Source organism: Lissotriton helveticus, chromosome 4_1, assembly GCF_964261635.1.
Source record: "Lissotriton helveticus chromosome 4_1, aLisHel1.1, whole genome shotgun sequence".
Taxonomy (NCBI): domain Eukaryota; kingdom Metazoa; phylum Chordata; class Amphibia; order Caudata; family Salamandridae; genus Lissotriton; species Lissotriton helveticus.
Window position 1 is genome coordinate 920,682,054 of NC_136063.1, and position 18,612 is coordinate 920,700,665.

General features: G+C 45.8%; 1 long non-coding RNA gene across 1 annotated transcript in view; it reads right to left on the reverse strand.

The window, feature by feature from the left end:
* Positions 1-18,386, reverse strand: part of LOC144827375 (uncharacterized) — a 441,938-nt gene extending 423,552 nt beyond the window's left edge. Inside the window, exon 1 of the long non-coding RNA XR_013610162.1 lies at positions 18,311-18,386. This is a non-coding gene — a long non-coding RNA (uncharacterized LOC144827375). The remainder of the gene's footprint in view (positions 1-18,310) is intronic.
* Between the last annotated feature and the right edge of the window lie 226 nt (positions 18,387-18,612).

Consider the following 18,612-nt stretch of genomic DNA (forward strand, 5'->3'; position numbering starts at 1 on the left):
ACCAAATGGATGTGGAGATGGACATCTGCAAGGCTTATGTTGCTGTGCTTAGGACCTATAGGGGCACAACTCACAAGTATCTTCCACATCCTATGACTTTGTTCCAAGTGATCTGCCTTAAAACAAAGCTCATTGGTTTTCCTGGAAAAACAACTCAGTCTCATACGACCTCAACGTGGTCCTTGCAAGACTGATTAATCAATCATTTAATCTATTGGCTTCAAGTGAGTCGATGCTTCATTCATGGAAAATGTCTTTCGTAGAGGCCAAAACATCGATCAGACATACTAGAGAGATTAAACCTTTGGTCTCAGAATCTTTCTTTATAAAAAGGAACAGCAGTTCCCTGTGAAAGTGATAGCTGAATATGTACCATTTTCTAAGCGTTAGACCTTGCAGCCTTGGCGTGGGTCACCTTACACTCTTTCCCCCCTAAAAGCCCCCGGATCAGCTCCCTCCCCCCCAGCCAAACTCCTTCGGGCCTCACCCCCGCGCATAGACCTACAGCACCCCCCAGGGGAGGGTAGCCCGAGCCTGTAGGACCCCGGACCCCCTGTTCACCCCCCAACGTGCCCCAGGCCTTCGGAAACATAGGCCCAGAAACCCCCAGCTAAGTCATCTCCTGGGCTGGTGTTAGCCTGCCGGCGCTAATGAAGGGGAGTGGAGTAGTTTCAGCCAAATGTCCCGTCTCCCCCGAGGCGGCCCCGCTCCCCGCTGGCCGTCTGAGGACCCTGCCCCAGCTGGAGAGGAGCCAGAGGCCATCTGGCAGGAAGCCCGGGCCAAGAGGGGGAGGACATCAAGGAAGCCCCCGGCTAATCAAAAGACTTCAAAGAGGAGAAGCCCTATAACTGGAGGGTCCTTCCCCACGGGCGGCAGATCACCTCACGAACATCTAAGCTATAGAATCTTTCATGATATTCCACAGCAATAAGCTGGCCCTGAGAACTCATTTTAGTGCTGTTCCAAATGTACAGTTGGATTGTCATCTACACAAGGACTTTGTTCTTCTTCTAGCATATTGACCTGTTTGTATACCTCCATTACGGAGACATAATACCATTTGAACGTCTGGCGCACATTGTGTTGTTATGTTGATAAAACCTGAGACAGGACGTATGTTCCAATCCGTGACTATTCCATATTTTAGGATGGAAGTCAGTTGGCCATTTGGCTTCTAGGGCCACAACTGCATGATGGATATCATTCTGTATCATCCATTGCTTGAGACTGCGTGGAGCCCACACTCCATCCGGTGTCAAGGCAAATTTCAACAGGCCTAAAGCAGCACTCTTCAGATGAATACAAGATGACTGTGTCGCTTACCACACTGGCACTCAGTGGCCTCTACCCTCCCGAAGCTTCATTCTACGGTGATGGTACCACATAACTTGTTTGTCTATGTCTATGCTTCCCTCTCTTCTTCCCTTTCTCACATTTGTTATGGAATCTATCCACAACACCTAAATTGGGAACATGCTAAGTAAATATAACTTGTGCCCTAAAGTAATTATAACTCACGCCCTTGCTATGCACTGCTAATTACCTCATATATTACATCATTCATGACATGTTCTATGACATCAGGGATAACATTACTGCAACCATACATATAATTTTCTGAGATAGGGACTGATGGGATACAATTTATGGGCAACTTTTAGATTCCTTTCTTCACATAAATGCTTATTTTCTGCACTAACTTATGAATGGGATTACTTTGCCAAGACCTACGGGTGTTCTTTAAGCACCCTTGACATTGTGTAATTTTTGTTGGCTCTTTTCTGTAAACACTCTTTCAAACATTTAGGCCTCAAACTAACAACTCATTAGACCTCTTTCGAAAGAAAGTGAAGACCTGGCATTCTAAGAGATCTAATGGTGCCCTTTCTAATCTCTCTATGTTCATGCTGGGAAGCCCTTTTTAGGCAGCCATGCGATTCATACATTAAACATTAAAAGAAAATACAATAAATATCATAAGAAACCATATCCTCCGTGTCTTGGAAATGGCAACATATTTAAGAGCGAATAGTTCTAAGAATTAGCTAAGATTTGTAAAATAGACCATTAGTTTCAAGTTGTTTGTGGGAGGGGGTTCATGGTGACATCACATTTACTTGTAGGATGCTGCTTTGAAAAAGTTGAACCTTTCTTCTGAGGACAGTTCAGAGAAGTCAGTGTCAACTTCTTTGAGCTGGTAAATGCTTGCAAAGAGCGGTTTCAAGCAACAAGCAGTATTGATTTTAAGGCATTTGTGGTTATTTAATGGTTTTAGTGAAGGGAGCTTATCTCCACAATGGTGCGGAAATTGGATTATTACAGATGCTTGTTTATGTGATGATATATGTAAAACAATTGTGCAATTTCTATTACCCTAGCTGCTATATTATATTTCAAGGAAAAGATGGTTATTTACTCGATGTAGGCAGTATATACTACTTAAAGCACTAATATTGTAGCATTCAATTAATTTTCTATCCATTCTTTTTTCTTTCACTCATTTTCGAAATCAAAAGGTTTAGCAGTATGCTGCCTCAAATTAAGGTCACGTTTTTAATAATGCATCCTTGCTAAAAACAATGGGCCTCATATACAAGGCCATTGCACTCCCGGTACATATTTTTTTTTGAAGCACTGGTGATGCAGTGTGCCTTTCCATATTTACAAGGCCACATAAAGTCACCCTGCATGACTTTTCATGGCCTTGTAAAATGGGCCCCTTTCACACATTGTGTGAAAGGGGTGTTCCATGGGTGTTGCTGGGATGTATGACGGTACAACGCGTGCTTTTACCACGCAGGTTTTACAACGCAAGTCGTTACAACGACTTGCGTTGGGGGGCGCTGGATAGTGGAATAGTTTAATTTACTATTCCAACTCTAGGCCCCGTGGATAGTAGGGAAGGTGTTGGATAGTAAATTAAACTATTCCCTATCCTACAGCGCCCTCCAGCGCAAGTCATTGTAACAACTTTCATTGTAAAATCTGCGTGGTAACGGTACCGCGTTGTAAAAGTTTAGTTGTAAAGGATGTTCCCCGTGTTGCTGTGGGTGTTCCCACCCAAAAGCCATGGAACCTGACACATTCCCAGATTTACAAAGTTTTGTAAACCTGGGAATAAGGTAGAATTCTATGCCTCCCCAGGGGAGGCGTAGGAGTGGTGCAACGAGGTGAAATACTTTTATTTCTTCCCATTTTTCTTCTTTCTATGTATGCTGCATTCTGCAACACGCATAGAGAGAGGAAAATGCCATCAATTATTGTTTTAGTGCAGGAAGGTGATCTTCCTGCACAAAACAAGCATACCTGCAACACAGGCACCATTGCAACATGATACAAGGATGCCTGCAGAGATGCATGGCAGCCAATTAGGTGCCAGTGCAGCGGAAAGCACACTGATGTGTTGTATAGTTGTTAGTACAATGCAACAATGCATCCCTGTGCTTTTTAAACAAAGCTGGTCGGAGCAGCAAAATGGATTGAAGTGCCACGCTGCATGATTTTTTGTAAATGAGGCCCCATATGTTTATTTTATTACAATTGTTCTTTTGATTGGTTTTAATCTGCTGCTTAGATCCGATTTTATGAAATGAGTTTATGCATGTTTACATGGATATTGTAAACCCGAAATAAATAATTTATGTATGTATGTTCTCCATAAACTGATCCTGGATGTATGTTCTATTTTTTATTTTATTTAGAGTGTTTTATAAAGTGTGCACATGGCCCAAGGGTATCAGAGCACTGTACGTAGGGTTGAATGAACAAAATTATAGCTATAGATAGGTAAATAAAAAGTAAAGAGCCACAATAGGCTGTTGCAACAGATATCACTTTTAACAACTGTCAGGCCATCAATATTCCATTAGTCTGCAATGATCTAGAATCTTCATGGTGGGCATTTGCTGCTGCTCTGAACAATTCAGACCCAGGTACCCAGAGAGCAGTGTTGTCGCTGGTTTTCCTGTAAACAACATGCTTCTGACCAATTGCAAGACTGCAAGACTTCACTAGACACAGTGCCTAGAGCATGTAGAACCGCTGGGACCCCAAGGAACCACCCAAAGGAGTGACACAGGGAGCCCACAGAGGACGGGTGCAGTGTGAGAACACAGACGTGTGTTCCGTACAACTCTTTGGGAAAGTTGTGGTTGGAAATTACAGTTTAAGGGCACTTTGGAGAGGACGTCAAGCAAACCTTTTGGAACATAGAAGGTTCTTAGACAAGCACCCTTGTGAGTATCGAGGTACCCTTGTTACCTATCCCAAAGGAGACGGGTGCATAGTGGTCAAGTGGTGTCGGAAACCCTCATCGTTTTCAATGGTGTGATGCGAAGAAGTGCTGCTGCCAGGAAGATAAAAAGTGTCCAGTGGAACCCAAGCCTGGATCTGAGGTGAGAAGAATCTGAGAACAGAGGGGACAGAGTATGGGTCACTTCAGGGTGAGAAGGGGCTCAGTAGACGAATGCCCACCGATGTCGGGAGCTACAGGTGTGAAGATAGGATGCTTGACTCTGCAGTCACGGGAACCAGGAGATTTTGACAATGACCAAAGTCCAGAGGTAAGCTGTCCCACAAAGGATGTCGAGTGCTGAGGGGTCAGTGTCCGAATTGAACACCAACAAGCCTTGGCAAATGCAACGCAAGAGGGCAGAGGCATCAAGTTACGGTGAGCGCCGGCAAGGTCCAGGAGACTCTCCAAGCTATGGGGAGTCAGGGCAAATCTGGAGCAACCAGGGAAGCGCATGGGAAATCAAAGTTACCCTCGCTAGGACCCACAGGCCAATGTACCAGGGATCGCGAAGGGACCTTAAGCTGAATTACAAAGCACCAGCCCATGGAGCACTCGTGGAGTGGAGGCCGGAAATCCTCAGTGGAAATACTGCTCAGGGTCAGAACTACACATGGCCCCAATGCACAGCCGCAGGAATTGCCAAAAAGCATATGCTGCTGTAAAAGTAAACGGTGTACAGGGGTTCGGGTTGCACAGTCCCCACGAGGGATACTGGTGTCAGGATTGCTGAGAGAGCAGATTGACCTCAGGGATGCTCGGGAACCCACCTCCTGTGCTGCAGAAATCTTCGGAGTCCTCAGGAGCACAGGAGATGCAAACCGGTTAGATGCTATCAGGTGCCTGCTGCTGCAGGGGAGTAACTTCTTTACTCCAAGGGATATTCTTCTGTCGTCGAGCGAAGTGTGGACCATCGAAGTGCTTGGTTTCTGCTTGCAGAGTTTAGTCCAGGTAAAATCCAAAGTCATGTAGTCGAGTTTCCTACTTTATACCCAAGGAAGGGGTTGGACTAACTCTGGGGACCCTCCTAGGGGAGGGATGGGACAGAGGGTTGTCTACACCCATGTCCTTTGTCCAGTTTCGCACCAGAGCAGGAGTAAATGGCTCCTGCAACCGGTTTGAGATGGACTATGCACAGGGACACCAAATGTGCCCCAAGTGCAGACTTTCTGGCACTCTCAGAGTGCACCCACCCAGCCCCAATACACTAAGCCTGTCTGGGAGGTGGTCACACCTCCCTCTAACAGGAAACCTATTGTCAGGCCGTACCCTGCTCGAGCTCAGCTCAGCAACAGGAGGGCAGACTTGTGTCTGTGGTTGTCAGCAACCATTTTGTGCTGCCCAGGTCGAGAAAGCTGGTACCGGGTAGACCAGTGACCCACAGTAGTGGTTTTAGAAAGAAGGAATCATACCTCCCACACCAGTTACGGGTGTGGAGGTATGATTCCAAGGTGTTTGACACCAAACATGACATGTTTCTAAGCAGCCATTTTAAAGTTAGCATTTACTGCGAGGTTATAATGCACTAAAATATATATGGTTGGCTGCATCACAGACAAACCTGGAGAATAGGTTCCGAAGGCTGCGGAGGGGTTCTGCTCATTCAGTGGCTCCCTCTCACACAAAACCCAGCACCCTGCCTTCATAATTGATAAAGCCTGCCATAGGGGAGACTGATAGGTTTATATGTGCACTGATTTAGAAAAGATATAGGGAACCTATATCTAAGTAAGGGGTGCATGCACCGCATTACACAGGCTGTAGTAGCAGACCTGTGGTACCATTTTGAATGGTAACTCAGGGGTGGCACAATACATGCTTCAGCACCTGGGAGGCCTCTGGTACACCTATACCCGCGGTACATGGTGTTTCATATACTAGGGACTGATAAGGGTACCCCAGTATCCAATCTGGAGTGTACCTAAAGAACATGCAATCAATTTAGAAGAGAAAGCAGATACACTGAGGTCCTGGATATCAGGATCTCAGTCAGACTAGTCAAAAACCAGCAAAACACCAGGAAAAAAGTGGGGGTAACCATGCAGTCAGCTTCCACCTTCATACAGCGACTGCCACCATAGATTTGAATCTTCTCTGCCAGGTAATTTGGTTCACTAAAATGTAATGCTATATGTGTGAGGCAGGCAATTTTCAGTTGAGATCTTGCTTCGAGGGGAAGTCAGTCTAGATTCCTAAGCAATGGGGTGATGTGGTCAAATCGTATAGTTCCTCTTACCAGTCTTGCTGCAGCATTAAGAGTCATTTTGAGTGGAGCTGTTCTCGCTTTGGGTAGACCTGACAGGGTCTCCGTGCCATATTCTATTCTAGAGACCACAAGTGATTGTACTGCTTGTTTCAAATCTGAAGGTGGTAGAAATGGTTTCAAGTTCTTCATTAATCTGAGTTGGAATGCAGCACTGCCTGTGGTAGCACTGATGTGAGCTCGCATGCTTAGATTCTTGTCCAGTGTTATTCCAAGGAATTTTGTGGAGTCAATGATGTTACGCTTGCAATTGAGTGCATCTAGGTGCTTGAGCCAATCTTGGATGGGTGTGGAGCTGTTTTGCGGGGAGAAAAGAAGCAATTCAGTTTTCAAAGGGTTCTGCTTGAGGTTGATTAGAGAGAGCCAGGACTGAGTTTTGACTAAAATGTAATTTAGTTGAATAACGTTGTCTAGGGAGGATATCTAAGTATAGCTGTGTGTTGTCTGCGTACATGTGGTGTGCAATGTTTGATTGATTTAGGATTTCAGTTAGTGTTCAATATATAGGTTGGAGACTGTGGGGGAAATGGTTGACTCTTAGGCGACTCCGCACCTCACTGGTGAGGAGTCAGAGAATGAGTTGCCTAGTTTGATGCTTTGTGAGCGATTCTGTAGGAGAAAGCGAACCAAGAAAGCACTTTCCCAGAGAACCCCATTCTGTTTTCTAGTACTTTTAGTACGATGTTGTGGTTGACTGCGTCAAACGCCAATGAGAGATCTAGGAGGATGAGTAGGCACAAGTCGTTGTTTTCTAGTATCTTAAGGGTGTCGCTCATTATGTGCACAATGACTGATTCAGTGCTGTGTCCTGTTCTAAATCCTGTTTGAAATTTGTTGAGTAGGTTGAATTGTTCAATGTAGTGGCTCAGTTGGTTGTGCGCACATTCTTCCAGCAATTTTGCTAGAAAGGGGATATTTGACACTGGTCAAAAGTTGCTCAGGATTGTAGGGTCAGCACTCACTGTTTTCAAGAGTGGTGTCACTTGTCCAGTCTTCAGGCATTCTGTGATACTGCCTTGTTTTAGCGATGAGTTTACAATCTTCTTAGTATAGGGAGAAGAGGTGACTAAGGGGCATATTACCAACAACTAGCGATAATTTTTGTCTCTAACTTGTTTAGAGACAAAAATTATCGCCGCACATCGGCGTTTTTTATCGCAGATAAACCTTGCTATTAGCAAGGTTTATCGCAAATGCGATAAAAAACGGCCGCAATGCATGAATATCGCTGAAAAGTCAGCGATATTCATGCATTATCGAGCAAATGCTCTTAGCCATGTTATCCACCTCCCATTGGATAACATGGTGAAGAACTGCTCAGGGTAGGTGTTAGCTTTTGGAGATATTCGCGCTTAGCGCAAATATCTCCAAAAGTTGGTAATAGGAGATAGCGATGTTAGCGACTGTTTCCAGTCGCTAACAGCTTGGCACGCCCACTTTGCATGTCATTAGTGATAAATATCACTGACATGCAAAGCGGGGCCCAAGTTGGTCGCTATCTCCTATTAGCTGTCACTAACTGGTGTTAGCGACAGCTTGGTAATAGGGAGATAATTTTATCTCCGCTTTCTTGGCTTTTAAAGCCAAAAAAGCGGAGATAAAGCCCTTGATAATATACCCCTAAGTTCCTTTAGTGTTGTGGAGGAGATGGAGTCATTGAAATGTTAAGTTGGCTTCATAGATAGTAAGACCTTTCGGACCCATTCCTCTGTTAGTGTTTTGAACTAGCTCCAGGTAGCTTGATTTTGGTTTTGGGAGGGTGGTTCATCATTGGCTCCATCACTTGGTATGTAGGGTCATCGACGGGATGGCAATCATTGACTATATAGTCTTGTGCACTATGACTGTTGGTTGCAATTTACTTTTCGATTTCTAAGATCTTTTCATTGAAAAATTAAGAGAATGCTTCACATTTTTCCACTGCGTTATTACTGAGGTTGGTTTGTTCGCCCCAGTTTGTTGGTTGACATTTTCAAATAGTTGTCTTGGGTGTTTTTCTGGCATTCTCTAGTTGGGTTCTGAAGTACGATGCTTTGGCTTCCCAGATGCGTTTTTTGTAGCTGTTTCATTGTTCGGGTAGTTTGCTCAGAAGTAATGTTGAGGGTTATATGTGTGCTGTTGGTGACTGTGTCCTTTTGTTTTGCTGCTACTTCGAATAACTAACATTTTATGGTTCTATTTACAAATTTTAGGTGTATGAAATGAATCTCCTCCTTGCAGTCACTGAGGATACAAGTAGAAATTAGGTACCCTGAGATTTGGTGGGGGGAGAGCAGACTGATGCAGTGAAGCGAGCGTCCCTACAGTAGGGGTTGGTTAGAACTGGATTGATGGAGAGCTGATGCTACAAACTTAAGATCTAAATGAAGGAAAAAGTAAGAGATTGTCTCCCTAGCTGAAGTTTAGAATATTACACGCACTACCACTGGGCAAAACTTGTGTAATTTGCATTGCGGAAAATAATAAGGAAGCCTAAAAAGTGCACAATTTTTGTGTAACTACAAAAATTACGTGAAATGTAGGCCTAGCTTATAGGACTACTTTTTTTAATGCAGAAAGCCATTATGTCCATTTTAGCCAACACGTTTGATGCTAAAAAAATAGTGTGGCACACCAACAGAATCTTGCGTTTATTTTATTTGTGTTATCCCTATGCCCCCGCAATAGAATTATTACTCAAAAGAAATTTCAATTTTGTGACATGGCATAATGGCATAATCGCAGCCATTTCACATGATAGTTGTTAGGTGAAATTCTAGAAATTATGCGGTATTAAGCCAGAGAAACTACATTTTGTCCTGGCTTAATAGATATTATTAGCTCTGGCCTTTTATACAATATTGTGCTGGGGCCAGCCCGGTAGTATCGGGGCCTGCTGAGTGAGGCCTACATGCAAGGTAGGCGGATGCAAGGAATCACACATGGACACCTCAGTATGCTGGTATCTCATGATACTTCCCATGTGGTATCAGTCTCCCCTGCTTTTATTTCTGGTGATGGAGCAAGATCTACAACTCGGAATCAAAAGACGTTCCTAGTAACCTGTTCATATCCTTTATGGGCTGTGACCATGGTCCAATTTACAAGGGTGACGGTCCATACCCTTTGTTTTAAAAGGTGTTCGGAACTTCCATCCTGGTTGGTGGTCTTTTAGCAGCATTTTGTCCCCGGTGAGATCACTTGTGAGGCTGCGCGGATGTATGTCACTACAACGCGGGCTATTACCATGCGTGCCATTACAACGCTGTTTTTACATCGCATCTCGTTACAACGACTTGCGCTGTAAGGGCTGGAATGTGGAATAGTTTATTTTCTATTCCAACTCCAGCCCACGTTGACAGTAGGGAAGGTGTTGGAATAGAAAATTAAACTATTCCTTTGCCAACAGCGCCCTCCAGCGCAAGTCGTTGAAACGACTAGTGTTGTAAAAGCAGCGCAGTAATGGCAGCGCGTGGTAATGCCCGCGTTGTAAAGGCTGTTCCCCGGCTGCGCACCGCTTGAAGCTGGCATGCATGTGTTAGTCCGATCGCGTCAAGCTTGGCTGTCCATCGGTTTATATTGTGAGGATTGGAATAGTGTCCCGATGGTGGACATTGAGCATCAGTGACCATGGTACAGTGTGGGATACTAGTGTTAAGACAGGAAAAAATCCCTGTGTGGGTAGCACTGTTCCTTGCTACCCACACAGGGATTTTTTCCTGTCTTAACACTATTGATCACAGCCTGCAGGGTCACAACAGGCAGTGGGTGTGCACCCCTTGTCAAAAACTGTTGATTAATAGAGTAGAGAGATTAATTAGATTATTAGGCAGTGCATCCCCCTCCCCCACACAGTGTGGGATACTGCCATATTTTCTCAGAAATTTCAGGACTGTGGCTTCAGAGTTTGTCCCTTCTACCACAGTGATTCAAAGATCCTTTATTGAGTGTCCGCTGAACTGCTCGGCTTCTCTGTTCGCTAGCGGTCATTGGGGCATGATTCAGCAGTGCCGAATTTGTAACTGTCGTAGGAGATCTTGGAATACAGTGCCTTGGAAAAGCAGTCCGTTGTCTGTCGTTATCTCTTCGGCTATGCCAAAGAGTGCAAAGGCTTTTATCCCAGCGCTGGAGTGATGGGACTACATTGCAGAAGGGTGTGGAGTCAACGACTTCGACGAGGGGGTACTTTAAGTAGTCATCACCAATCAAGACTGTTGTTCTTCCATCTGGAAACTTCCTAGGTCAATAGTTACTTGTGACCATGGTGCAGGGCATGGTTCTTCAACTATGTTGGGTGCTGGCACTTTTTGGGCACCGGATAGCTGGCACGATGGACACTGTCTCTCCATGTAGTCGATGGCAGTCTTGAGCCCAGGAAACCAGATCTTCTCTCTCATGCAGGACTTCATTTCCGCTGTTCCCTAATGTCACCCGTGAGCCTGTTCCATCACTTGATGCTGCTAGTGTGAGAAGTTGGCCTGGTATATGATGTCCACTATTCTAGTGGGCACCTTGCACCAGTCCAAACGACCCTTATTGATGGTAGGTTGTAAAGTCAACCTTATAGAAATCCATCCTAGTGGTAGCTGTGGAGAGCAGCCTTCAGGCTAAGACTTAGAGGTGAGTTAAGCTAGTTGTTTTACCCATTATAATCTCTTGAATGATCAAATGAAAGCACACTACACAAGCTATATCTCAAATATATATGTATTTATTCTAAACACAACCCCTCTGGACTCTTTATGAGGTCAGAGGTAAAAGTACAATACAAGGAACTTAATTAGCATACGATAAGTTGCAAAGTGTACGTTATGCCCTAGGGGCCTCACAAACCATATACTAAAATAGTGGTATAAGAACCAGGTGAGAGTTAGAACGCAGGCCTAGGGCCTGTAGAACCGCTGAGGCAACCTATAACCACCAAAGGTTAGAATGCAGGAGGCCCACGGGGGACGCTTGCAGTGTCTAAACACAGCCGCGGACCTCCATTGACTTTCGATGGAGAACGAACAAGTTACAATTGTAAAGATTAAGGGCACTTCTAGGTGAACTACGATGGAACCCTTTTAGACTAGGACACTTCGAGAGTCAAGACCCATGGGAGCACCGGAGTACTCGTGTTACCTCACCCATGGAAGCCGGGTGCATAGGTGTCTTTTAGTGTCGGGTTTCGTCGTCGATTCCTATGGAGAGCTGTGAAGAAATGCTGTAGGCGACCAGAGGAAAAGTGTCTGGGTGGATCCAAGGGTGGATCGGAGATGTGAAGAACCTGAAAGCAGAGGAGACAGAGTCTGGGTCACTAGCCAGCGACCAGGATGGCGAGGAGAAGATGCCAGCCGATGTCGGGTGATTTCAGGTGAAAGAGGTAAAGCTTGACTCTTTAGCCACGAGGACCAGGAGGAGTTGACGACAACCAGGAGCTGGATTAGAGCTGTCCTACAAGAGATCTAGTTGACTGTGCTGTTGGAATCCGGATTGGACCCAACAAGCTTTGGCAACAGCAACCCACACAAGATTACAAGATTGGCTTTGGTACAGACCAGCAAGGGCTGAGAGACTCCTTCTTTGGAGAGGAGTGGTAGCATGTCTGGAGCAACCAGGAAAGCCCAATAAATCAAAGCTGGCCCTTCATGGTGGCTCACTAGCCAATGGACTAGGAACTGCAAAGGGGCCTCAAGCAGAAATGCACAAAGCAGACCCATGGGTCACTCATGGAGTGTAGGCCTCTGAGCTTTGGTGCAAAAGGTGCTCAGGGCAGGGGCTTCAAATACCCTAAAGCACAATTTTAGGATACCTCGGGAAGTAGGTGCAGTTACAAAGATGCAGCATGTCCAGGAGTTCCGATCCCACCTCTCTCGTGTTCGCTACAGGTCTCTCCTTTGGTGGGAGCACAAGTCAGTGTCAGAGATGTTTGGAAGTCTATGTTCTGTGTCACAGATTCTTTGGGATCCAGCGGGAGCCTCGAAAATTCAGACCAGCAAAGATGCAGTTGGTGCCTATTTGAACAGGGTGGTCACTCCTTGTCCATAAGGGAGATTTTTTCTGTCTTCCAGTCGAAATGGAATGTTGATGGTCCAATATATAGGTTGCAGAGTTTCATCCAGGGTAATCTAAATTCCTAGGGACTGGGGTTCTATACTTATAGTAAGTTTAGGGGAAGGACTAACTCTAAGGTCCCTCCTATGGGTGGACCTGGGGAGGGGGTGGTTACACCCCTTCACCTTTGACCAGTTTCGCTCCAGAGCTGAGGCTGAGCACCCCAGTAACCGGTTTGAACTGGGAAATGCATGGAGCACCTTGTGTGCCCCAGGCAGTGTCTGAAAAGCATTCACTAAATGCAACACACCCAGCCCCAATAAACTAAAGCCTGTCTGGGGAGGTGCTGGCACCTCCCTGGACAGGAAGCCTATTGTCCAGGCCTCCCCTGGCGGAGTTTCGTTCAGCAGCAGGAGGGCAGACTCGCGTCTGTCGCAGCAGAATCCATTTTGTGATGCTGGGGCTCTGTTTAACTTTAACCAGATTTACCAGTAACTACATGTCTTCTCCCTCTAGAAGGGTGGAATGCTACCCCTGCCGCCAAAACTGGCGGGAGGTGGTGGGGGGGGGGGGTAGTATTCCAAAGTGTTTGACACCTCACACGACATGTTTTGATAAAGCGAAACCAAAGTTAGCATTAACCGCAAGGACTATAATGCACTAAAGAGTATATGGTATGGCTATGTCATAGACCAGCTATAAGGAGATGGTTCTGAAAGAAGCAGAGGGGATCAGCTCATGCGAGGGCACCCTCTTGCACAAAACCAAGCTCTCTGCCTCCAGGATTGTTAAGGCCTCCCATAGAAGTGACTTATAGGTTACCATGTGTCTATATATAAGGTAGACATAGGTATACTATATCTAAGTAAGGGGTGATTACGCCACCTTACCCAGACTGCAATTGCAAACCTTTGGTGTCAGTGTGGAAGGCTAACCAGGGGTGGCACAGTACATGCTGCAGCCCCTGGTAGGCCTAGGGTGCACCTATGCCCTGGCTACCTAAGGTACCATATACAGGGGCTCACAAGGGTGACCCAGTAACCAATCTGGTATGTACCTAAAGTACATAAAGTCCATTTTATAGTGAAAGCAGATAGACTGGGGCCCTGAATAGCAGGGTCCCAGTTCAACTAAGTCGAAAACCAGCAAAGAACCGGGCAAAAAGTGCGGGTAACCATATAGTCAGATTTCCACCTTCCTAGAGCAAGCTCTCAGGTATCACCAGGAGCTGTCCCCTCAGAATGAGCCCATCCATTGTTGCGCTCAGTTCATTGTGCACTCGCCACATTTTTGTCAGCCGAAAGAAATAAGGACACAAATTATCCAGGGATGCAGGAGCAAAACCCTTAGAGTCCTGATCCTCCGATATTCCGAAATCAGCTTTAATAATATTCTCATCATTGCCAAGACCCATGATCTGTTCACAGCCAGGGTGGAAGATGGACGTCACCATTACTCAACAACCCGAAAAGGCCCCTACTGTGAAGACAGAGTGAGCCAACGCCATTCGTTCTACTGGGAAGCCAACAAGCTAAAAACCCACACTTTCTCCCAGCTGAAACCGCAAGGGGGATATTGTGGGAAAGACAAACACCCCCTAGAGGACTCCCCAGCCCAAGGATGTATGTGCTCAAACTGTGGCAAGCTGAATCTCTTTGCGAGTGTCTGCAGAGGAGAGTCTCGGGAAAAGGCACAAGGGGCAGACTGCCCACCACCAAAGCTCTGTGACAGCTGGCGCTAGAGGTGACTGAGTCCCAAAAGACAGTGAAGTCCTCACGACACCGACATCAGTTGGAAAATTCATCACCGGATGACAAAGAAGAGGAAGCATTCCTCATCTGCTTTACCAATGACCAAAAATGTCACAGATGGCCACAGCCCATATGTGTAATCCAAATCACCGGCTCCGAAGTCAAGCTGTCATAGATACTGGCGCATCGGTGAATGTGATGAGTATTCGACAATACCAATAACTTTGACAAAGACTTGCTCTATCCCGGACGAGAACCAAAATCTTCACCTATGGCAGCCAGTCGCCTCTGCCTCTCAAAATGCAAATGGCAGTATGTGTGCATTCAGGAGGCCATGAAATGACAACCATGCTCCACAAAGTGGAGAAAGCAGCAGACAACCTCATCAGGAGCCACACGGCGGAAGATCTGAGGTTAGACTCTTTCGCATGGAATGTGACAGCTTGCCAAGTGGATGAACTCTTGAACCATTTACTAGAGCTCTTCAAGGGATTAGGTGGCTAAAGGCCCTACCAATCAAACTGCACATTGATAAGGCTGTGAAGCCAGTCACACTTTGCCACAGACACGTACCATTCAGACTGCGGCTACTTGCCGAGGAAAAACTGGAGAAGTTAGAGAAACAGGATCAGCGGCAGTCCCCCATAAATGCTTCCAAATACGGAGTGTATAAAGTTTGGTATAACTCCAAGAACCGTATGGAAAAGTGTCAGGGCCGACACCATGGGTCTCCCCCCTTGTGATTGCAGAAAACCGAAGCGGAGAGGGAAGATATGCCTCTGCATTGACGTGGGCCTGCCTAATCAAAACCATCAAGCGGGAAAGACACATAAAACCCACATTGAACAACATCATTGCCAACCTGAAAGGTTCAAGTTGGTTCTCCAAATTATCTGCATAGTGAAGCACGACGGATGATTTGATTGTTCCAGCTGTCTCGCAGGTTGCGACAAAATAGTTCTCTAGCCTGCCAACTCATGTCTTTCAGCGTGGTGACATAGTAGCCTGGTCAGCTAGCTCACTATGGGCCAGATGTAGGTAGAATAGATTTACCGATTCTTAATTACCGAAAATTACCGAATTTTACCGATTCGGTAATTAAGAATCAGTAAATCTGAGGGGTGGATATGTAGGTATTCCAGATGTGCTGGAATAACGAATCGGAAAAATTCGGTATTTACCGATTCGGTAAATACCGAATCGGTAATGCCCATTCATTCCTATGGGCTTTGAAGCCCATAGAAATGAATGGGCATTACCGATTCGGTATTTACCGAATCGGTAAATACCGATTTTCACAAGGGTGCAGGGGGTGTCACTTTGACACCCTCTGGCCCCCCCAAAACAGGCTTGGGTGCCATGTGGCAGGCATACATGCCCTAGGGGCAGGTCTGCCTGTCACATGGCATAGGTGTGCATGCACACATGTGCATGCACACCGGAATCGGTATTTTACCATCAAATTGGATTTGATGGTAAAATACCGATTCGGTAAGGCCTCTGGGACTCAGAAGAGTCCCACCTACATCTGGGTGCCTCAGATTCGGTAAATTTACCGAATTTTTATTTTACCGAATCGGTAAAATTACCGATTCGGTAATTTTACCGAATCGGTAAAAAAATACCCCCTACATACCTGTCACCCATTTACCGATCGGTAACGGCCAAAAGCGGCCGTTACCGGTCGGTAAATGGCCTGAAACGGCCACCTACATCTGGCCCTGAATGATTGTGGTACATATATGAGTGCATGTTGTGGGTTGGGCCAGTCCCTTGGTGGGCCTTGCTGAGGTGCGGCATTGGTGTCATCTGCCATGGTGGGTCAGCTTGGTGCCTGCAAAAATGTCCTCTAATGCGCTGAAGTTGTGACTGTGCCCGAGACTGATGCCTATACAGTGATGTTCTGCTTTTAGTTGGTTTTGCCAATGCTTGATGATGTATCCACTTTTGAAGTGTAACCTTGCCTCACATAACAGTCTTTGGCATCAGCAGTGCCCCACAGTCAACGGATGGCTGGTATTGGCCTTGTGAGTGTTTTAGTGGAAAACTCTTCCCCTTGAACAAGCGTTGGGGCCTGGCTTGGTACCTGGATGCTGTGGACGGCAGCTGTTTGCAGGTTTGCAGAGGGGCCAAAGTTATTACCCAGCAACTGGAGGCACAGAATACATGCAAGGCTCATGAAGAGCAGCCGGAGGAGCAAGGAGTCAGATGTACACAAGTCTGGTCGCTCCGCTGGGGAAGCTGGTGAGCAAGACACGCGCCGGATGTCCGGTACGCGAAGAGCATCCTCCGCTGCAGGCAGGATCATGGAATGAGGCACAAGTGGTGGCCCATTGTCGCCAGTATGCTGGGGCCAGTCAGGTAGTATCGGGGTCCGCTGTGTGATGCCTACATGCACAGTAGGCGGCCACAAGGAATCACACATGGACACACCTCAGTTTGCTGGAATGGGCCAGGAAGACTACGAGCGGACACCGCCCTTTTATTATATAGGCTCTGGCCCCACCTAGCCAGAGGATGAAGATGGTACATTTCTGGGGCATAGTCCCCGCAGGGGGAGGGGCTAGCTGGATGATACAAATATGAGAACAGTGACAAGAGCCACCGCTGCTTCTGTGCTTCACCAAATGTCAGTATTCAGCACTGTGTAGGCATTACCTTTTTGAGATTCTCAAAATCCCAAGCAGTGTTTGGAAAAGTTTGAAAATTATAGATTTCTAAGTTTTCTCCTATTTCACTTTGTTGCACTGATACGTATTGTCTGCAGGTGTGCAGGCTGCGGGTTTAGGGGCAAAGAAACTGCATTCGCATATTTCCCACCTTTATTTCACCACCTGTACAACATTGAATCTAATAAAAAGATTATTTCCAAAGAGTGTCCTCCTCTCACTGCAATTTGTAATTGGGAGTCTCCTGCACCTCACCCTTGAAAATTCAGCACTAGACTAGCTCATGGTGACATTTCTGAAGGATAGCTATTGCGAGCAGGGCCATAAGGCACTTCTCTTTTTCAGCTTATAGCAAATGTCTTCAGTGGCCTACTGACCGGTGGAGTCTCCCAACGGCACTATGGGGAGAGTGCAGAATCATCAGTAATACAGCAAATACTGAGGCAGGCCAAAAGGCCTCCTACTAGCAAGTATGCTTATGGATATCCTGAGGCAAACCTTTGTGGCAAGGACAGAAATCACCTTCATGAGGATAAAGCGAACCACCATTCATAGATAAAGGTGAGCATAAATCAGCGTAAGCGATGGCATGCTGAGAATAAGGTGACCATTTAATGTGAAAATGATGCATCAGTGCGCCAATTAGCATATTGCCCACCAGCATGTGAGAAACAGAGATGAGGTGATGATATTGCTTCACAGCTGGTAAATGTGTTTGTAAGTCCATTCTGCTGCCCTAGCCTCATTAACAGGTGCACGGTATGAAGAAGTGTCACTTTTTATGGTCAAAAACCTTTATTCCCACCTAAACCAAGTTGTACAGATTTAATGGGAATAGACTGGAACGTAGATTAACTGATGTGTAGATTGTCTTATTAATTGTGGAATGTTGTGGTTACCATCGCAATGTAGACTTGTAAAACAAATCACTTATCTGGACACCAAGAGGCATATTGACAAAAGTATTTGGAGTACATACTCTAGTACTCTTGTAGTACTCAGTACACGCTTTGTGAATCACCCACAAAAAAATCTAATGTAGGAATAAAATCTGAATTCTCAGGGACTATTTATAGACAATTAGTAAAATAGAAAGGGCGTTGCCCTCTTTGGAATTTGACGTATAGGGCGGTGGATGTTTCGGGGATGATTCACAAAGGTATGTAAGAGTATGTGAAACAATGCTCCTGCAGTACTGCTTCCTGTACTAATAAATCTTTTTTTTGTGAGTCGCCCCTAAGGGCAAGCCAAGCACACATTTAGCTGGGCAGTGCGAGGTCCTGAAAGTAGCATAATGTAGTGTATATTCAGTGGCACATACCTGCATCCCAGGTTTGATGTCATCCGTCCGCGACCAGGAAACCAGAAAATCAGAAGAATCACCCATGAGACATCCTAATAGAGCACAAAGAAATTATATTTCAAATAATGAAAATAGAAGAGGCATGACTGACTATATAGGCATCTTTTCTAATATTCCAAACTCTCAGTCTAGGCAATCAACCAGTGCTTAATTTGAGGGGGTGGTTTCCAGTGCTCAGTACGGGCACTTAATCGTCACCATCAATGCTTGTGACAGTCTGCCACCAGGTGGCGCTGTTCGGTAAATTTAGACATGACCAC